The sequence below is a fragment of the Saccopteryx bilineata genome, chromosome 4 (assembly GCF_036850765.1).
Source record: "Saccopteryx bilineata isolate mSacBil1 chromosome 4, mSacBil1_pri_phased_curated, whole genome shotgun sequence".
Lineage (NCBI taxonomy): Eukaryota > Metazoa > Chordata > Mammalia > Chiroptera > Emballonuridae > Saccopteryx > Saccopteryx bilineata.
In genome coordinates this window covers 259,659,139-259,678,004 of record NC_089493.1, presented here as the reverse complement: position 1 = coordinate 259,678,004, position 18,866 = coordinate 259,659,139, and the positions used below count along the sequence as shown (strand labels likewise).

At 43.7% G+C, this 18,866-nt stretch overlaps 1 protein-coding gene across 1 annotated transcript in view; it reads right to left on the bottom strand.

The window, feature by feature from the left end:
• The window catches only part of CTXN3 (cortexin 3), a 62,003-nt gene extending 58,121 nt beyond the window's left edge, over positions 1-3,882 (bottom strand). Inside the window, exon 1 of the mRNA XM_066277981.1 lies at positions 3,835-3,882. The gene's annotated coding sequence lies outside the window, so the exon portion shown is untranslated. The remainder of the gene's footprint in view (positions 1-3,834) is intronic.
• Between the last annotated feature and the right edge of the window lie 14,984 nt (positions 3,883-18,866).

Genomic DNA, 18,866 nt, shown 5'->3' with positions numbered 1-18,866 from the left:
ATTTATGATGACTGGGCATTGTTGGCATTTTGATGACTAATTTGAAAATCTCCATTAAAATAAAATGCAGACAGATTTTTTGGGGATGTAAAAATCTTTTAAAAGGCCTTTCCAGGGCTTTATTTTTATTATGACAAAACCATGATAAATCCTAAATGGAAGGAATGACATCTTTGCCATTTTAATGGATTATGGGAAAGGTGGGTACTTGATACGCAGCCCTGGTCTTTATGTTTGCTCAGGGACTTTCAGTAGTTGCCTGTGTTATAATTCTACTGAGAATTGGGCCATGGAGGGAGCTTTGATGTCCCATAAAGCCCTTAAAGTCCATAATAAAATAGTCCCGAAGCACAGTATAAAGGGATTCCAGCTTGGGATCTGCTCTGGGACTAAATGAGAAATCTAAGACATTGCCCATGTAGACTTACTTGAGGGATAGTCTAAGGGCACTAATGGCCAAGGATGTTTCTTGAGACCCACTGAGATGACCCCCAGACTTCTAAACCAACCTGTGTATTGGGGGTCATCACCTTAGCCAGTCTGGGATATACTGTTCTGATGATTTTGTCCTCTGCTAACCAGTCTATCATTAATGGCTGCTTGCTAGTCTTTTGGGGACTCATTTGTCCCTATCTCATACCAAGAAACCCTTTTATTGAATGTCACCCTCTTTTGAATAGAAAATTGGCATAGAATGTGGTACCTGAGTAAGAACTGCACAGTTGACAGAAGTATCTGCAGCTCGATTTAATGCTTTTGGGAAAAGTTTTGGTGTAAAATTAATCTTGTCCATCAATAAACATATTTGAAATTCATTGACCAGCCTCTAGAAACCTTGACAAGTCATTTCAAAATGGCATAGGCTATAAATGGAAAATGTTCTTTTTGCTGGGAAGGAGTCCAAAAAAGAAAAACACTTCTAAAATTTATTTCACATCATTTAGATAGTCAGTCCTTCTCTTGTTCTCTCTTGCAAACAATGGAGTAAGTTTAAAAGCTAAGTTCCAATGCCTGTACTCTATAAATAAACCTTTACCAGGAAGACCTCAGTGAGTCAAGACGCTATAAATATTAAAGTAATGCCCTGGCCAGCTAGTTCAGTTGATTAGAGCATAGTCCCGAAGCGCAGAGGTTGCGGATTCAATCCCCAGTCAGGCACACACAAGAACAGCTCGATGTTCCCGTCTCTCTCCTGCTTTCTTTCTTCCTCTCTCTAAAATCAATAAAATAAACATTTAAACAAAACAATTATAAATATTAAAATTACAAGAGTGGTTACATCTTAAACTTTTATACTATTCTTTCATCATTCCTCCTCAGATATGAGAATAGGGCCTGCTCACTATAAGGCATCTCGGTGTCCTGGCATGTGAAAGCCCAGAGCTACAGAGCCTTTGTTCACTACGGTACACAGAATAATGGTCTCCAAAGATCTCCACACCCTAAGCCCTACAACCTGTGAATATGTAGCTTCACACAGCAAAATGGATGTTGTAGAACTTATAAAGGTAAGAATCTTGAGGTGAACTAATTATCCTGATTACCTGGGTGGGCCCAGTTAATCACGAGGGTCCTTATAAAAGGGACACAGGACAAGTCAGAGTCAGAGAGAGAAGATGAAAGGACCAAATCAGGAGTCAGAGAGGAGAGCTGTTTCACTGCTGGCTCTGAAGATGGAGGAAGGGCCATGAGCCAAGGAATGCAGGCAGCCTGTAGAATCTGAAAAAGACAAGGAAAGAGATTCTCCCCTTACAGCCTCCACTGGAAATAACCTGGCCCACACCTTGAGTTTAGCCCAGTGAGACTGATTTCTGACTTCTGACCTCATGAAGAGTAAGAGAACAAATCTATATTGTTTTACTCACTAGGTCTGTGGTATGTACAGCAGCAATAGGAAACTAATACATTTACCCAGCTCCTAACAAAAAAGGAAAATAGAGAAGGGGAGTCCCCCTCTATCACTCTGTCTTTGGGAATAGGGTGTTTGCTTCTTAGGATAGCCACAGGGATCTCTCCCCAGAAATACACCAGAGTGCTTCTCCATCACCTGGGGCTCATTTACTAGCAGAACATGTAGTTTGAAAATTGTTTCTTACCCAAATAATCTGAAAATCTTTATGATAAATAATTTATTGACATAACATCTCAAAACAAGTACAATTTTAGAGCAGTGGAAATACCTAACAAACTAGTAAGTACAGGTAGTATGGGTACTAGAACATGGGTAAACTATGGAAATTTTATAAATAAATAAGGCTTCCATGAATGCTATCTTAATTTCTAGGATTTTTCAGATTCATGTTTGCTTGCCCTGGCTCATACAGAAGTTTTTAAAACAAGAAAAACAAAAAGGGATGGATTATCACTTAGTTTCCCTTTTTTTTTTTTTAATCTCTACTGTATTACCAGGTTGTTTTCCTTATTGGATTATATTTTACTACTTACTTTGGACAGAATTGGGTGACTCAATTGACATCCAAATAGACCTCATTTCAAAAAATAAGGTATTTTTAGCTATTTTAAATCAAAACTTAGTCATGTATTTTTTCCATCATTAAAACTTCAAGAACAAATCTGTGCCATCAGAAACATTTATTCTCCAAATTCTGTTTCTTCCTTCTTATTTTAGAATTTATCACTAAATAAAGACCCCCTTCTCAGCATCTTATCCACTTATATTATTGGTGCTTTAAACTAGGAAGGGTAAAATATACATGCCACATAGTTTTGATCATCTATTAATGTTGGACTTTCATGCCTTAAAAAAACACATTAAGAAGGAAAGGGAATATCAAATTCTCGAGGGTATGATATTTCTGCAGTAATCTCAATAAGGGAGACATTTCTTCAGGTTCAGTGAAAGTTCGCAGAAAACATAAAGAAGTATCCTGTAAAGTCAGATTTGCATAAGATCTGAAATATGAAAGTTCAGATTGCAGAATTTAAGAGCTTGCAAGAAAATATAGGAGGTTATTATTCCATCTTATCCTGGCTGTACATTTCTCTGTTTCAAGTGCGAGTTAACCCCGGTGTGAAATACAGCTGGAGGTACAGAAAGTTCACACAAGAGCATTCACCCTAAATACTTGCAAATCAAAAAGGTTCAGGCAGCAAGCTGGCAGTGAAATGAGAAACAACCTTTCAGAAAAAGGTCAAGAGACGATGCAGAGTGAAAAATCTCCAGGAACTGTCACTTTCTTAAAAGGAAAATGACAAAAGTGACAAATTTCAGCAAGTCTGAGAACAAAGGACAGACTTTGAGAAACATAGACTAGAACAACCTGCCTTCTTCCTCTGAGACACTGGTCAAGGTCATTTCCCCAGAATTCCTCAGGGGTTCTCCCCTACAGAGCAAGAGGGCAAATCCTTGTCACAGATTATTGCCAGCCAGGAAGCAGTGCCCCCAGACGGGCGAAGCTGAAAAGGTCTGGGTTCTTGGAGCTGGTAGCCCATGGCCCCAGTCTTACTACCCAAGCTCCTTGAGGACTTTCCTTCAGTATTAAACACATACCAATGAGATCTCCTGAGTAATAATGAGCAAGCTTACATGCCTATACTCAACACACAGACGCACATACACAGAGACACGTGCTCACGCATGCATACACACACAGACACGCAGTGAAGAATTAATCAGCCATTTCCCGATTGGTGGCAACTTGCCATGTCTCTTACAGGGAACGCTTCCTCTCCTCCTTTTCCCCCATCCTCTTGTTTTGTCCCTTTCCATTCCCCCCACCACCAGCAAGTTTTAAAGGTACTAGGCGGAGCATCCAAAACATTTATTTGCACTGCTGATAATATTCAGTGATTTCAAAAGTTCTCAAGCCTTACCCTTGATTGCGTTTCTAAGCATTTTCAGAAGCAAAGCACCAACTCGAGTCAGAGAGCCCCTGATTTGGAACCAAATGGAGACAGAACTGAGAATAGTTCTGAATGTTTTTCAAATAAATATGCAAACCTATCTTCCAACCAGTTACTCTAGCCTCCAAGAGATAAGGAGTTGAAAAGCTTCTCTCTAGAGAATAGAATGTACTAATTGTCCAACAATGAAAATATCTCCAAATTTGGAGCATATAAAATATATAGATATTCATCATTTAACTACTTTAAGATAACTTTATATCTTTGGGGTTTTCATCATTTTTTTAAAAAGTGTTTTTTTTTAAAAAAAGACATTTATTTTTTTTATGAAAGCACTAAAATACAATGTCATTCTGCAACAGCAGTTTTCCATCAAATGCTTTTTACTTTAAGTTGTAAAAACAACATTGATTAGTCTGCCAAGCACTACTAAAAAGTTCTCTGCATCACAAAAGAATTTGGAGCCTCATTTATTACCGTCTAAAATTGTACATCACATCGCAGACTTGATAGTAACATAGTGTAAACTAAACCACCTTTCCTATCTAGACCAATAGATATTATAATAAAACGGTTCAGAAGTTTTCTGAAAAGCATGATTTGGTGGATCCCTAATCTAAAACAAATCTTTTTGTTTCCTCCCCAAACAGATGCCGATTGTGTGCCTACCCCCATAGTTCTGTCCAGAACCGTCCCCTAGAACGGATGACACTGAGCGAAATTAGATAAAGGAACGGGGGCGCAGAAGGGTCTGGATTTCATCACCAAGGAGTGACACTGTGAGGCATAATGACTGGGGTTATTTATTTATTTTGTTTGTTTGCTTGTTTCTCACATTGCTTCACACAGAAGTGTTTGTGTTTTCCTCCTGGGAAACAGCCAATAATAAACTTCAGAGAGACAAAACCGTTAGTGCTGACCGAACTCACCCAGAAGTCTGTCCTGGTCAGAGCTAACGCAGTTGGCCTGCTGTCAAAGTTTACATCAGTTTTAAAATGGAACTTGAGGTCCAAATTCTCGTGGCAGTGACCACATTTCTTCTGCCAAGTAAGAACAGTGAGCCAATTGCATCTGTGATCTAAAATTGAGGTTCAGAATGTTGAAAACATGGGTACTGGTTCCATGATTTCTTAATATCTCTGCAAAAAAAAAAAGGGGGGGGGAATTGACCCTTGAAGTTTATGCGGGGCAATACGTGAAAGTTTAGGCTGATAATAAAGGAAAACTAATGTAAAATTTGCTCAGCTGACTTTTGTGACTCCGAAATAACTTCAGTTTCTCCTAGACTCTCATATGTAGTACTTACTAGAAGACAGCAGTGCTTGGATTTGATTTCAGTCTACGTCTCATTCCTCACACATGATGGCATATTCTGGACTCAATTTATGCATTGAATATGCAAATAAAAAATCAAGAGATTTGAGTTATGACATTATTTTAAAATTCTTTTTTACTGGATTTATTACCATCAGAAAATCTAAGCTTTCTAGCCTTTTATATTGTCAAAAAATGCCCCATCTTACATGTGCTTACAGACTCTGTTACTCCCTATCAAGAGAGAATCTGTGTCTCTTCCCCTTGAAATGGTGCAGGCCCCTGACAGACAGAAGGTACACAGTGTGACCCCACCTGACTCCTGAGGCTGAGTTAGCAAGTGTCTTGCAGAGTCTCCTAGTCTCCCTGGAAGACTGTGGAACCCAAGCCTCCTGGTCAGTAAGAAGTGCTGGTGGCCATTCTCAGAGAGCGCCTGGAGAAACCCCAACCCTGCATGAACAGAGAGAAGTGCCTGGCCAGCCCCCCGCACCTGACTGCGTTCACACAAGACTACTCCTTCAGGGTTCTGCCTGCAGAACCCCCCAGCCAAGTCATTTGTGGATTCCTGACCCTCAGAAACCAGGAGCAATGATCAATTATTTTTGTTGTTTCAAGCTGCTGAGTTATGGGGGTAATATGTTACATAGCATTAGAGAACAGAAAGAAAGCTTCTCCCTTAATTAAGGGACCTCTTCAACAGGGGCCTTGTCATGTGACCGGTGTGTTGCCCTCCAGCCCTCTGCATCCGAGTCAGAACAAGGACTCATTCTCCCAGGTGGGAGGAATGCTGGGTGCTGGGGGTGCATAGCTGCCTCCCTTTCCAGGTGTTGCCCTCAGTGGAAGGTATGCCCCTCTCTGAGGACAGCCTGCATGCAATAGTAGTCGATGCACACGATACTCAGACCTGGCCTCCTTGCCTTAATTCTGGCAACATGGAACAGTCAGCACAGCCCCAATGCTCCCTGTGAGCTGGCGAAGGCCTTGCTTGGAATAGTATCAGTTTAACTTCATCCTCTGCTCAGTCTTGCTTCCGTCACTCCCTTACAGGTTATCCCTGAATGTCTGTCACGATAATCTACTGCACACAAACCTCCATTTCAAGGGCAGCTTCCAGATCACCTGAACATTCAGGCCACAATCAAAGGTTAATTGCCATTGGAAAAGAAGGTGAAGGCAGGCTCTGAGCTACTGTAACTCCCCGGGTTCCCAGCAGACAGCAATAACAATTAAAGATGCATTGATTCTTGCAATGACATGAACAAGATTTCTAATCAACTGATTATTACCGGTAGACTGAGATGATTTTCTGACAGTCCTTAAGGCATCCTTGACTCATCCTGACACTTGCTGGGCATGATCTAATTGGCCTGACCAAAAACATTTTGGCCTTAGGAAGTTTAGACATCACGATATTTCAGAAGAGTGTGTTTAAAATAAAATCTTCGTATTAGGGATCTGCATTAGCAATAAAACACTTGAAATAAGACCACAGCCCTTCCTAAATTTTTCCAGAAAGAAAATGGTTTCATCTCTTATTTTATCCACCAATCACCTTCCAGAAGTGATTCATTTCTTTGCAGGACTGTGGAGAGGAGGACTGAGTTCAGACATCATTGCTGGAGGCTGAAGTTATGGTGACAGCGCAGTGAGTTAAAGCACAGGCCATTCTTTCTCAAACCAGGTTCTACCTTCTACTTCCGCATTTTATAATTAATTCATGAAGACATGCCTCAAGCTTGTTTTCTCACTTGCTATCCTGTGTTTTCAGGCTCTTGCTCACCAAAATTAGGGGCTATTTCAAAATGAATATGAAGCTCTAAAATAACCCCTAATTTTTTTTTTTTTTTGTATTTTTCTGAAGCTGGAAACGGGGAGAGACAGTCAGACAGACTCCCGCATGCGCCTGACCAGGATCCACCCGGCACGCCCACCAGGGGCGACGCTCTGCCCACCAGGGGGTGATGCTCTGCCCCTCCGGGGCGTCGCTCTGCCGCGACCAGAGCCACTCTAGGGGCAGAGGCCAAGGAGCCATCCCCAGCGCCCGGGCCATCTTTGCTCCAATGGAGCCTTGGCTGCGGGAGGGGAAGAGAGAGACAGAGAGGAAGGAGTGGGGGGTGGAGAAGCAAATGGGCGCTTCTCCTATGTGCCCTGGCCGGGAATCGAACCCGGGTCCCCCGCATGCCAGGCCGACGCTCTACCGCTGAGCCAACTGGCCAGGGCTAACCCCTAATTTTTGTGAGAAGTATACTTTACACGAACACAGCTCCTAAGCAACTACTAATCTTTCTATTTTCTCAAAGCCCTCTTGAGGCCGTTACGTCAGCACTAACACAGCACGCAGGTGAATGGGAATACACACTCATTGCCTTCCCAATAAACAGCACAGTGTCATCTGGAATTGTTCTGTAACACTTTACCAGCTTGGGAAGCAAAATTTGGTGTCATTCTTTTTGATGTCCAGATTCAGTTACTCTACCCACCCCCCCAATCCATCTGTGGAGGAAAGTATTTCTTCTGTCCCTGGGGTCTTCATTCTCAAAAGAAGTCCCAAGACTCAGGTATTTCCTTGGTTCTGTGTATCAGTTTTGATGACCAGCTCTTCAGAAGAGATAATGAAACACACTCCTTGGTCAGAGTATGAGTCCATTCAAGCTGCTATAACAAAAAATACTATAGACTGTGTGGCTTAAACAACAAACATTTCCTTCTTACAGCACTGGAGGCTGGAAAGTCCAAGATCAAGGCCCTGGCAGATCTGACGGCTGGTGAGCGCCTGTGTCCTAGCTCATAAATGGCCATCTTCCTGTTTCATCTTTACATGGTGGAGGCATCAAGGGACCTCCCAGGGCTCTCTTTTATAAGGACACTGATACCATTTATAAGGGTTCCACCTTCAACACCAAATCACCCACCACCACCACCACCACCAAAGACCCTATCTCCAAATATCACAATGGAGGTTAGGGTTTCAACATATGAATGGGGGAGTGGATACAAACATTGAGTCTATAGCAGTCAGTCCAAGTAGTCAGTGCTCTTCGGTTATAGTGATTGTATCACCCCTATGCCAATGCTGCCCCTGCCTGCTGAACAGACCACAGCACATCTGGCCGATGCTGACCTGCTAGTTTCTCCCCATTCAGGAGAGCAGCAGTGGTGCCTTAGTCAGCTAAGATTGCTCTCAGCCCTCCAGCTCTCTAGAGACACAGCTCTCTATCATACATACAAACTCAGTCACCACCCCAAGGTCACTCATGATGCTAAAGTAGCTGGGCCAGAGGTGTCAATCATCCAACACACGTTCTGCCCAGATGTGCATTCCTGTGCTCAAACAGCACTTACTGCCACAGCTCAGTTAGGCCCCTCTCCTTGGAGAATGAGTCCCCAGTGCTGCCACAGGAGTGGCAGAGAGAGAGCCCAGGATCCGCAGAATCAGTGGTGCAGCTGACATAGCCCCGCCGCCTCGGAGCCAAGGGAAGGTCAACCCCACACTGGATCTGCCCATCCTCCCGCTTCAGGACCCATCGAGTTCCTGACCTCACATGATTCTCAGCATTCCGACTGTCTCATCTCTATAGCCCATCATCATCATTCAAAATACAGGCCCAGCCTGACCAGGCGGTGGCGCAGTGGATAGAGCGTCAGACTGGGATGTGGAGGACCCAGGTTCGAGACCCTGAGGTCGCCAGCTTGAGCACGAGCTCATCTGGTTTGAGCAAAAGCTCACCAGCTTGGACCCAAGGTCGCTGGTTTGAGCAAGGGGTTACTCAGTCTGCTAAAGGCCCGCGGTCAAGGCACATATGAGAAAGCAATCAATGAACAACTAAGGTGTCGCAATGCGCAACAAAAAACTAATGAGTGATGCTTCTCATCTCTCTATTCCTGTCTGTCTGTCCCTGTCTGTCCCTCTCTCTGACTCTCTCTCTGTCTCTGTAAAAAAAAAATACAGACCCAGTGACCCAACACGCATAGGCTTGGATTCCCATGGCATGTCAATCCAGGTAGCAAGGGTCTTAAATGATATCACTACATGCTGTTTCTCCGATTCAGCTTCACTAGGTCCTTCACTGGAGGGACTCTTGTACACTTCCCCTCAAAATACAGCTTCATGCTTCTGGGAATTTCCACAGGCTCTGCGAAGCACTTCTTTCAATATTCACAGTGTTCACTTCTCACATATTCACAGCTGTGACTGCTGCTCACCAGGGAGCTGTCTCTTGTCAAGGCTGACCCCAAAGCATTACCTCCAACTGGAATCCATTGTCACTTATCACTGACAATGCCCCCCCCCCGAGAGGCACCACACTGTGGGCACATGCCAGAGTGCTGCCACCCTGGACCCTACCTGGCCAGGACACTAACATATGACCAGGCCACTGGCTGTTCCCAGCAAAGCCACTTCAAAACAAGCGCTCTGCCAGCGAGGGAGCTGCCTTCCATCAGCGCGGACTCTGGAGGCCTGGATTGCTGGTGCCTCATCTCCAAGTCTCTTTAGCTTTGGCCCGGTCTCACTTCCGCCCCTCTCTTGGACACGAGCTAACACTCCTGGGGGGCAATTACTGATCCACTCTGTGCTTCCTCAGAGCTCACTTTGCGCAACACAGGCAGCATGACTCACTTTGCTTGCAGGGTGTCTCCTGCCTAGCGAGGCCCTGGTCTTAGAGGGCAGCGAGCCTGCAGGCCCATGCACCGGTCCCCTGACAAGCTCACACATGCCTGAACCCCGGGGCGAGCACAGCTCAGCCTCCTGCTGCAACTGCCATTACCAGCATGAGGCCACGCATACTTTATGGATTAGGGATGGCTGATGGCTGTGGGCTCAGAACCTTTGCAGAGAGGTTGAGATCAAGGAGGGGGTGCTGAGGCTCCTTCAGTAGATCTGAATTAGGCACCAAAGTTCAGTGGGATGGGATGAAGGCCGCCAGAAAGTTCCCTGCAGAGGAGGAGGAATGTCTAAGGGCCACAGCTCAGTTTTAATATTTTTATTTCTCCCAAGTTTCATCACTGAATATCCCTTTGATGATCCTTTAGGACCTAACTTCTCCTGAAACAAAGAATACTATTGCATTTGTTGTATGAAGAGAGAGACACTTCAAGAGAGAAGAACTTTCTTTTATGATCACCTCCTCCACAGTCCCAGGAATGCAGAGCACCATAAGGCTCTTTGAGGAAAAAAAAAAAAATTAACTTTCTAAAATCCACGAAAGAGAAACTGTCAGCTCTATTCCTAAGGAGTGAATTAATTAAAGCTAAGTCCCCACAAGCACTGCCAAATGCCAGCTCCAGATTAAGGGGCACGGACACGCATTAGGTTTTGACTTCTTGTCACTGGTCAAGTACCTGGCAGGTTTGTGGAATGTGGCTTTGTGTGCTGATCCAACAGAAATGGGTTTTAACTTGCGAGGAAGGAAGATACAGTGTTCAAGGACAATCTCAAGCACTTAAAGTTGGGCCCTTTTCATTGTTGTTTTTTTTGTATTTTTCTGAAGCTGGAAACGGGGAGAGACAGTCAGACAGACTCCCGCATGCGCCCGACCGGAATCCACCTGGCACGCCCACCAGGGGCGACGCTCTGCCCACCAGGGGGGCGATGCTCTGCCCCTCCAGGGCGTCGCTCTGCCGCGACCAGAGCCACTCTAGCGCCTGGGGCAGAGGCCAAGGAGCCATCCCCAGCGCCCAGGCCATTTTGCTCCAATGGAGCCTTGGCTGCAGGAGGGGAAGAGAGAGACAGAGAGGAAGGAGGGAGGGAGTGAAGAAGCAAATGGGCGCTTCTCCTATGTGCCCTGGCCGGGAATCGATCCCGGGTCCCCCGCACGCCAGGCCGATGCTCTACTGCTGAGCCAACCAGCCAGGGCCAACCTTTTCATTGTTTTTTCTTCCCTCTGCTTCTCTTTGCAAAGTGCTCGTTATTTTTTCACCCCACACATGTATGTATATTTCTCTAATTGCTTCAGCACCATCTTCTCATGGTGTGGGTCTGGGATGAACGGCTACTTTGAAGTCTGTCTGGTCTAAGGAGCCACCTCTCTCAGCGCACCATACCTTCCCTTCCAGGTGTTGCAAATATTCAGTGTGGTCCTGTAGACAAGCTCCCAGTTTAGGGCCAGGCAGGTCGCTAGCAGTAAGAGTGGGATGCCCATATTGGAAAAAAGGTAGTTTTATCATCGGTGGAATATCAGTCCAGTGGGAGCGCTGACTGGGGTCCTCCAACCCGAAGCCTTTCCCATGCGGTTGGCCCAAATGCTATTGCTTTCCATCTTCCAAATGCCTCTATGAAAAGGTGATCTCAAGTCTAAGCAATTATCATTCATTTCTATTTTATTGGAGATTAGTTTGTTAGACTACTTTCCCGGATAAGTAAGGGAAACAGGACAAAGAGCAGGAAAGTTGAAGAATGCTGGGCTTCCACGGAGAGACTTTAAGAATGAAAAGGAGAGGAACACAACTTGGAGAACTGGGAGGAAGGAAGCAAATGGATTATTTATTACGTACCCTAACAACCCAATTAAGTGAGGATTAATCCCCCCCTCACACACACACACACATACACAACGTAGGTATGTATGTTTAAACATGAGAAAACTAAAGTTAGAGAAGTTAATAATTTGTCCCAACTGTCTATGGAGTCAAGATTCCACCAGGACATTCTAGTCTCTGTTATGGTACCTCCAAGATTCCAACCCAGCACTTGTATTATTTTCCCAGGGAAGCTATAGCTGGTAGAAGCCCCTCCACCCCTTAGCCTGGGGGAAGGGTGGTTTTGGATCTCCCTCCACAGAGGCCTGGAACTGTCCCTGCTTCTTAACCTACTGGTTGAGAGCTGTTGACAGTCTCCTTTGACATATCTTAAATCAGATGCCCTGTGATAAACAGTAAAGATCACTAGCATAATAACAGTATAATAATACATTATTGAGCGCTTGCACTGTGCCAGACACCATGCTAAACAATTACAGACACGGTATCAGTGAGAATGCAAGTCGAGCAAATGCCATCAATGGTCACTGCTTTGACCTTTTCCTTCGAACCGAAACACCACACAATCTCAGTGCATGTTCAGGTTGTGGAACCAGTTCATTAACTGATCTAGAAACCAATTATTATTATCATTATTATTATTATTATTATTATTTTGCCTATTAAACTCCCTCGCCTGTTCTCTGCTGGCCCTGAAATAAAATTTTAGGACTGTCTTTGATTTCTAGTAATGCTTAATAAAAGTTCTCTGTTCACCTTCAAACTTTACCAAGTCCAGTCCAGCTGAAAATTGTCGAGTTCAACCTATAGGGGAACAAAACTCCAAACTCATGTAAACTTAGAACTTCTCTCCCCATCACTCCACTTGGGTCTGCTCCACCCCAGAATCCTGCCATGAGGAAGAGGAGGAGCTGCCACAGGAAGGGGAGGAGCAACCACGAGCCTCTTCCTCTGGTCATTTCCTCTCTCCCCCACCAGTTTGTTTCTCAGCTCTCCATGACAGGCACAGCGGTAGGGTTTAGGGAAAAAGGTACAGATATAAATTGGTGTCAGTACCCTTTGGGTAGGGGGAAATGTCTGAGGTTGGCTTCTATTCTTGTGGGGCACATTGTCAGGTTCTTCAGAGAACCCAGCTGTGGCCTCTGGCCACAGTGCCCTTGAACAGGCAATGCCTCTTTTCTGGTTGGCCATTTAGCACCCCTCAGCCTCCAGGCTGCAGAAGTCCCTACCTCTGTCCGCTATAGGGTCTCTCCTCTATCCCTCCAGACAATCCTCATAGACAGGCTTGCTCTTTTAGGCCCACATCTGACCCATGGAAAGCAATCACTTTTGCCTGCCATCTTGCTCACTCCCAGGGAGATGCACTCTCTCTGCTCCGCCAACTCCCGGCTGACCTAGCCACAGAATCAAGCCTGGGGACAGGCTGTCCATGATACAAGGTTAAACTGTTTCAGTGGATCCTTCGAGCTCCTCTCATTCCACTTAAGGGGTAACATTCTCCCCTCCCCCCGGCAAGACTTGGGGTGAGAGAGAAATGGAGAAGAGGAACAGTCCTCCAAAATGCCTCCAGAGAAAAAGTGTCTATGAACCCTTGATCAGTGTCACAGAGCTTCAGCCTTCTCCTTGGCACACCGCGCAGATGGAAAACAACATCTTCAGCACCTTATGTTTCATTCTCGGGTTGGAAGCTCAACCAAGACAGCAGAGAAGCTTTGGAAGTTGCACTCCAGTGAGGGGGCACTTTAACCCCCTCACCTTTCTCTCCACCATGGACGCCTTCTGAGAAGCTCTGTGCTTTGAAGCAGTCAAAACTCCTCATGTAGTCAAGCTCTAGAGTAGCAAACAGCACATGGCATTCCGGCTCTCACACGTTGTGTCGGGGTACAAACCCCCACTTCCCAGGGAAAGGTTAGGCCACATGGATTTTTCACATTTTTTATGCGTGGTAACTTTTCTAGATTTTTTTTTTTTTTACAGTCACCCCATCACCCTCAACGATTTCTGGAATGCTGTCACAGTGGGACTGACAACAATTTTACAATCATTTTAAAGATCATTTAGAAATGTCTTAAAGAACCCCAGAATCTTCGTTTAACCTGCTTTTAAAAAAATGCTCTGTTATGGTCTAGGCTTCTCCAAACTTTAATATGACTACCTAAGGCTTTTATTTTCTTCTCTTCATTGATAATGTGAAGCCCATATACTCTGGGAGAAATTCTCTCTGAGAATAGGCATGGAGATAATATTTTCAAAAAAATGTTTTTTTTCTTATTATTGTCGATATTAAATACATATTACTGCATCTCATAGTGTCTCCCTAAGTAATCACAGGCTAAAGAATAATGATCGAGTTGTAGCTCGAATTCTCCACATTCAATGCCAATATATTTAGCTAAATGTTATTTTATTTTTATTTCTTTATTTTTTTTAAGTGAGAGGAGGGGAAATAGAAAGAAACAGACTTCCACATGCACCCAGATCAGGACCCACCTGGCAACCCCTCTCTGGGACCGATGCTGGAATCAGTTGAGCTATCCTCAGCGCCTGGGGCTGACGCTCTGACCAGTTGAGCCACTGGCTGCAGAAAGAGAAGAGAGAGAGAAGGGAAGAGGGAGGGGGAGATAAGCAGATGGTTACTTCTCCTCTGTGCCTCGACTGGGAATTGTACCCAAGACGTCCATATGTCAGGCTGATGCTCTACCCACTGGGCCAACTGACCAGGGCTAAATTTTATTTTTACAAAGAAAAAATGTTTTACATCTTGGCATTTTTTTTATTGGCTCTTCTCATTTATTTTCAATGACTAATATCAGTCTAGAGTCAATATTGTGAACATACACAATACTTTCTTGTTTTACTGTGTGAGCACAATAATATCATTAAACACCAGTGTGGGTGATAGATAAGTCATAAAGCCGAAGTCATGGATACCAGGGCTAAAAGCTTCTTTTTAAAAGAGGACAAGATCTTGAACAGAATCCTGTTTAAGCCAAATTAGCTGCCTCCCTCACTCCTATCTGGACTGATCTCAAAGCAAGTGTCAAGATTTAGGAGGTGGCCTTTGTGACCAAGAAGCTGTTCATTAGGCTGTGAGCTCCTTCAGGGCAGAGAATGGATGCCACATAAATTTCTTTTTTAATGTCTCCAGCACGATGTGCTACCTATTATAACTTCTGCTACATGATGCTTATTTATATCATCAAGCTGTTAAGACGTGTTTCACTTCTCTTTCTGAAGACATTCTAAGGCTAGGACAGGATCTCTGCGGAACTGATGAAGGTGTCGTAGGGCGTTTTCCTCCGTCATTCTGGAGTGTGGGGGCACTCACACATCCAGACTGACACCAGCTTTGCAGGGTGGGACTTCTCACCACTTGAGGCCTGGCATCATGTTCTCTCTTCAGCACCTCCCTCGGTCTTTCTGTCACCTTCCTCCCATCAGAGAATTCAACACTGTGTAAATGATCTTGTTCATTTATTATTGGTTCACTTGCTTATCTGCCTCCCCTACCGATGTTTAAATCTCAAGAGGACAGGGACCTTGACCTTGTTTGTGGCTGCTTATCTGAGACAGAATAACATCTGGTTCATGTTAGACACCCAACAAAAGAAGTTCCAGCCACTGAAATAAGTTACTTGATAGCTCTAGGCCTTAGTCTTTATCTTAGAATAAAGGCCTTTATCTTAGAATCATGGAACTGCCCTAGGTAATTTAAAGTTTCTTCTACAGTGAAAGAACACGTCTCCTCAAAATATGAATATCCTTATATAATTTGCCTTTACCATAAATTCATATTATTGGTCAAAGTAGGAAGGGGCTGTCCCCTTACTGGTCACCATTACTGACTTTCAACTGTATGTCTTGAACCTAATCTCTCTGGTATCTGAGAATAATTTTAAAGTATAGCTGGTTCTTTCCTCCTTGTTGGTTCTTGTTTCTTAAATATTTTATCATAAGCTGCTTAAATCCTTTTTGTAGACGTTCATGGCTAGTCTTGCAGTCCGTTTCTATGGCAGAAGGGAAGAGTTAAAGTCTGTGTTCAAGGGATCCCTAGAGAAACCACAAAGACAGCGGCAAGACAGACAGGACAAAGACAGACATCAGAGAAAACAGATCCACAGACTCAATGTACAGTAGGAGTGAAAGCTATGCCTACTGATGCCTGGAAACTCCAAGAAAGATTCATAGACATTATCAAAAGTGAGAAAACACCAGTTTTAACTTTTTTTTTTTTTACAGAGACAGAGAAAGAGTCAGAGAGAGGGATAGATAAGGACAGACAGACAGGAACAGAGAGAGATGAGAAGCATCAATCATCAGTTGATTGACACCTTAGTTGTTCATTGATTGCTTTCTCATATGTGCCTTGACCGTGGGGCTACAGCAGACTAAGTAACCCCTTGCTCAAGCCAGCGACCTTGGGTCCAAGCTGGTGAGCTTTCCTCAAACCAGATGAGCCCGCACTCAAGCTGGCAACCTCGGAGTCTTGAACCTGGGTCCTTCCGCATCCCAGTCTGATGCTCTATCCACTGCGCCACCACCTGGTCAGGCCACCCTTAACTCTTACAACACTGACACAGGGTCCTGATATGGTAATATGTTGGAGTTGATAATAATAACCACTAAGAGAACATGAGGTTGGCAAGTCTTTCATTTCAGCCCTCACATAACATCCAGAACTTTCTGAAATGTTTTACATAAAATTACAACCATGTGAAACCAGGTGGTCTTGCTCAGAGTCAGGGTTCCCCGGGCCTGGTGTGAGCCTCTCATTAATCAATGTGTCCAAACACTTGCTTCTAAGTAGCAGAAAACATCATCAAAGGAGCCAACTAACTTGAAGTCAGAGTTTTCCTCAGGCACCAACCAGAGTTTAGCATCAGTTCATTTACTAGCAGTAATCAGCTTTCCAGTTTCCAGAGATCACTTTGTTTGGAGTTAATCTGGATTAAGAACTTCCAGCCTTAATAAGATTGGGTAACCTGCACCTGTTTGTGTGGCAGGTATAATATGAAAACATAGTGATTGACCATCTTCTACCCTCCCCAGCTTTCTAAGCAAGATTCTTTAGCTGAATTGCTCGACTTCCTACCTGTGTTTCATAGATAAGATAATGAGTAAACTGAAGAAAGAATTTAGAGACACTACATTTATTATTATTTTTTATTAATTTTACTGGGGTGACATCAATAAATCAGGGTACATATGTTCAAAGAAAACATGTCCAGGTTATCTTATCAATCAATTATGTTGACTACCCATCACCCAAAGTCAGATTGTCCTCCTCACCTTCTATCTAGTTTTCTTTGTGCCCCTCCCCTCCCCCTTTCCCTCTCCTTTCCTTCCCTCCTTCCCCCCATAACCACTACACTCTTGTCAATGTCTCTTAGTCTCGTTTTTATGTCCCACCTACATATGGAATAATGCAGTTCTTGTTTTTTTTCTGATTTACTTATTTCACTCTGTATAATGTTATCAAGATCCCACCATTTTGTTGTAAATGATCCAATGTCATCATTTCTTATGGCTGAGTAGTATTCCATAGTGTATATGTGCCACATCTTCTTTATCCAGTCTTCTATTGAAGGATTTTTAGGTTGTTTCCATGTCTTGGCCACTGTGAACAATGCTGCAATGAACATGGGGCTGCATGTGTCTTTACGTACCAGTGTTTCTGAGTTTTGGGGTATATACCCAGTAGAGGGATTGCTGAGTCATAAGGTAGTTCTATTTTCAGTTTTTTGAGGAACCACCATACTTTCTTCCATAATGGTTGTACTACTTTACATTGCCACCAACAGTGAATGAGGGTTTCTTTTTCTCCTCAGCCTCTCCAACATTTGCTATTACCTGTCTTGTTAATAATAGCTAATCTAACAGGTGTGAGGTGGTATCTCATTGCAGTTTTGATTTGCATTTCTTTAATAACTAATGAGGCCTGACCTGTGGTGGTGCAGTGGATAAAGCGTCGACCTGGAAATGCTGAGGTCGCCGGTTCGAAACCCTGGGCTTGCCTGGTCAAGGCACATATGGGAGTTGATGCTTCCAGCTCCTCCCCCCTTCTCTCTGTCTCTCTCTCCTCTCTCTCCCTCTCTGTCTCTCTCTCTCCCTCTCTCTCTCCTTTCTAAAAATGAATAAATAAAAAAAAAACTAATGAGGATGAGCATCTTTTCATATATCTGTTGGCCATTTGTATTTCTTTCTGGGAGAAGTGTCTGTTCATGTCCTCTTCCCATTTTTTTATTGGATTGTTTGTTTGTTGTTGAGTTTTATGAGTTCTTTATATATTTTGGATATTAGGCACTTATCTGAGCTGTTGTTTGAAAATATCATTTCCCATTTAGTTGGCTGTCTGTTTATTTTGTTGTCAGTTTCTCTTGCTGAGCAAAAACTTAGTAGTCTGATGTAGTCCCATTCATTTATCTTTGCATTCATTTCTCTTGCCTTTGGAGTCAAATTCATAAAATGCTCTTTAAAACCCAGGTCCATGAGTTTAGTACCTATGTCTTCTTCTATGTACTTTATTGTTTCAGGTCTTATATTTAGGTCTTTGATCCATTTTGAATTAATTTTCGTACAAGGGGACAAACTGTAGTCGAGTTTCATTCTTTTGCATGTGGCTTTCCAGTTTTCCCAGCACCATTTATTGAAGAGGCTTTCTTTTCTCCATTGTGTGTTGTTGGCCCCTTTATCAAAAATTATTTGACCATATATATGTGGTTTTATTTCTGGACTTTCTATTCTGTTCCATTGGTCTGAGTGTCTATTTTTCTGCCAATACCATGCTGTTTTGATTGTCGTGAGACACTACATTTATTTACATGAAAGGAGGAGAGAGAGAGAAGAAGAAGTAAAGAAAGAAAAAAAAGGTTTTCCTCTACAAGGAAAACTTCCAGGAGCAGCCGGGGGGGGGGGGGGGAGGAGGAAGCAAGCCTGAGAATCCAGAGCAGTGAAGAGAAAGCCAGCGGGTCCTGACTGCCGGGCAGCATGTTGCTTCAGAGGGCTGAACAGAGAAAGAGGTTTCAAGTTCTGTGTTCCATGATGCAATACCCCTTCAAACAATTTTACTACAGTCTCACACTGTTTTAAGACTTATGGTGAGCAGAAATTCTTATTTTTATATGTATGTTATTGACTTGTACTGGACCTTAAAGCAAGACTTGGCCACATTTGGATACCATGAGAGAGGATGACATAATACGGTGATGGCA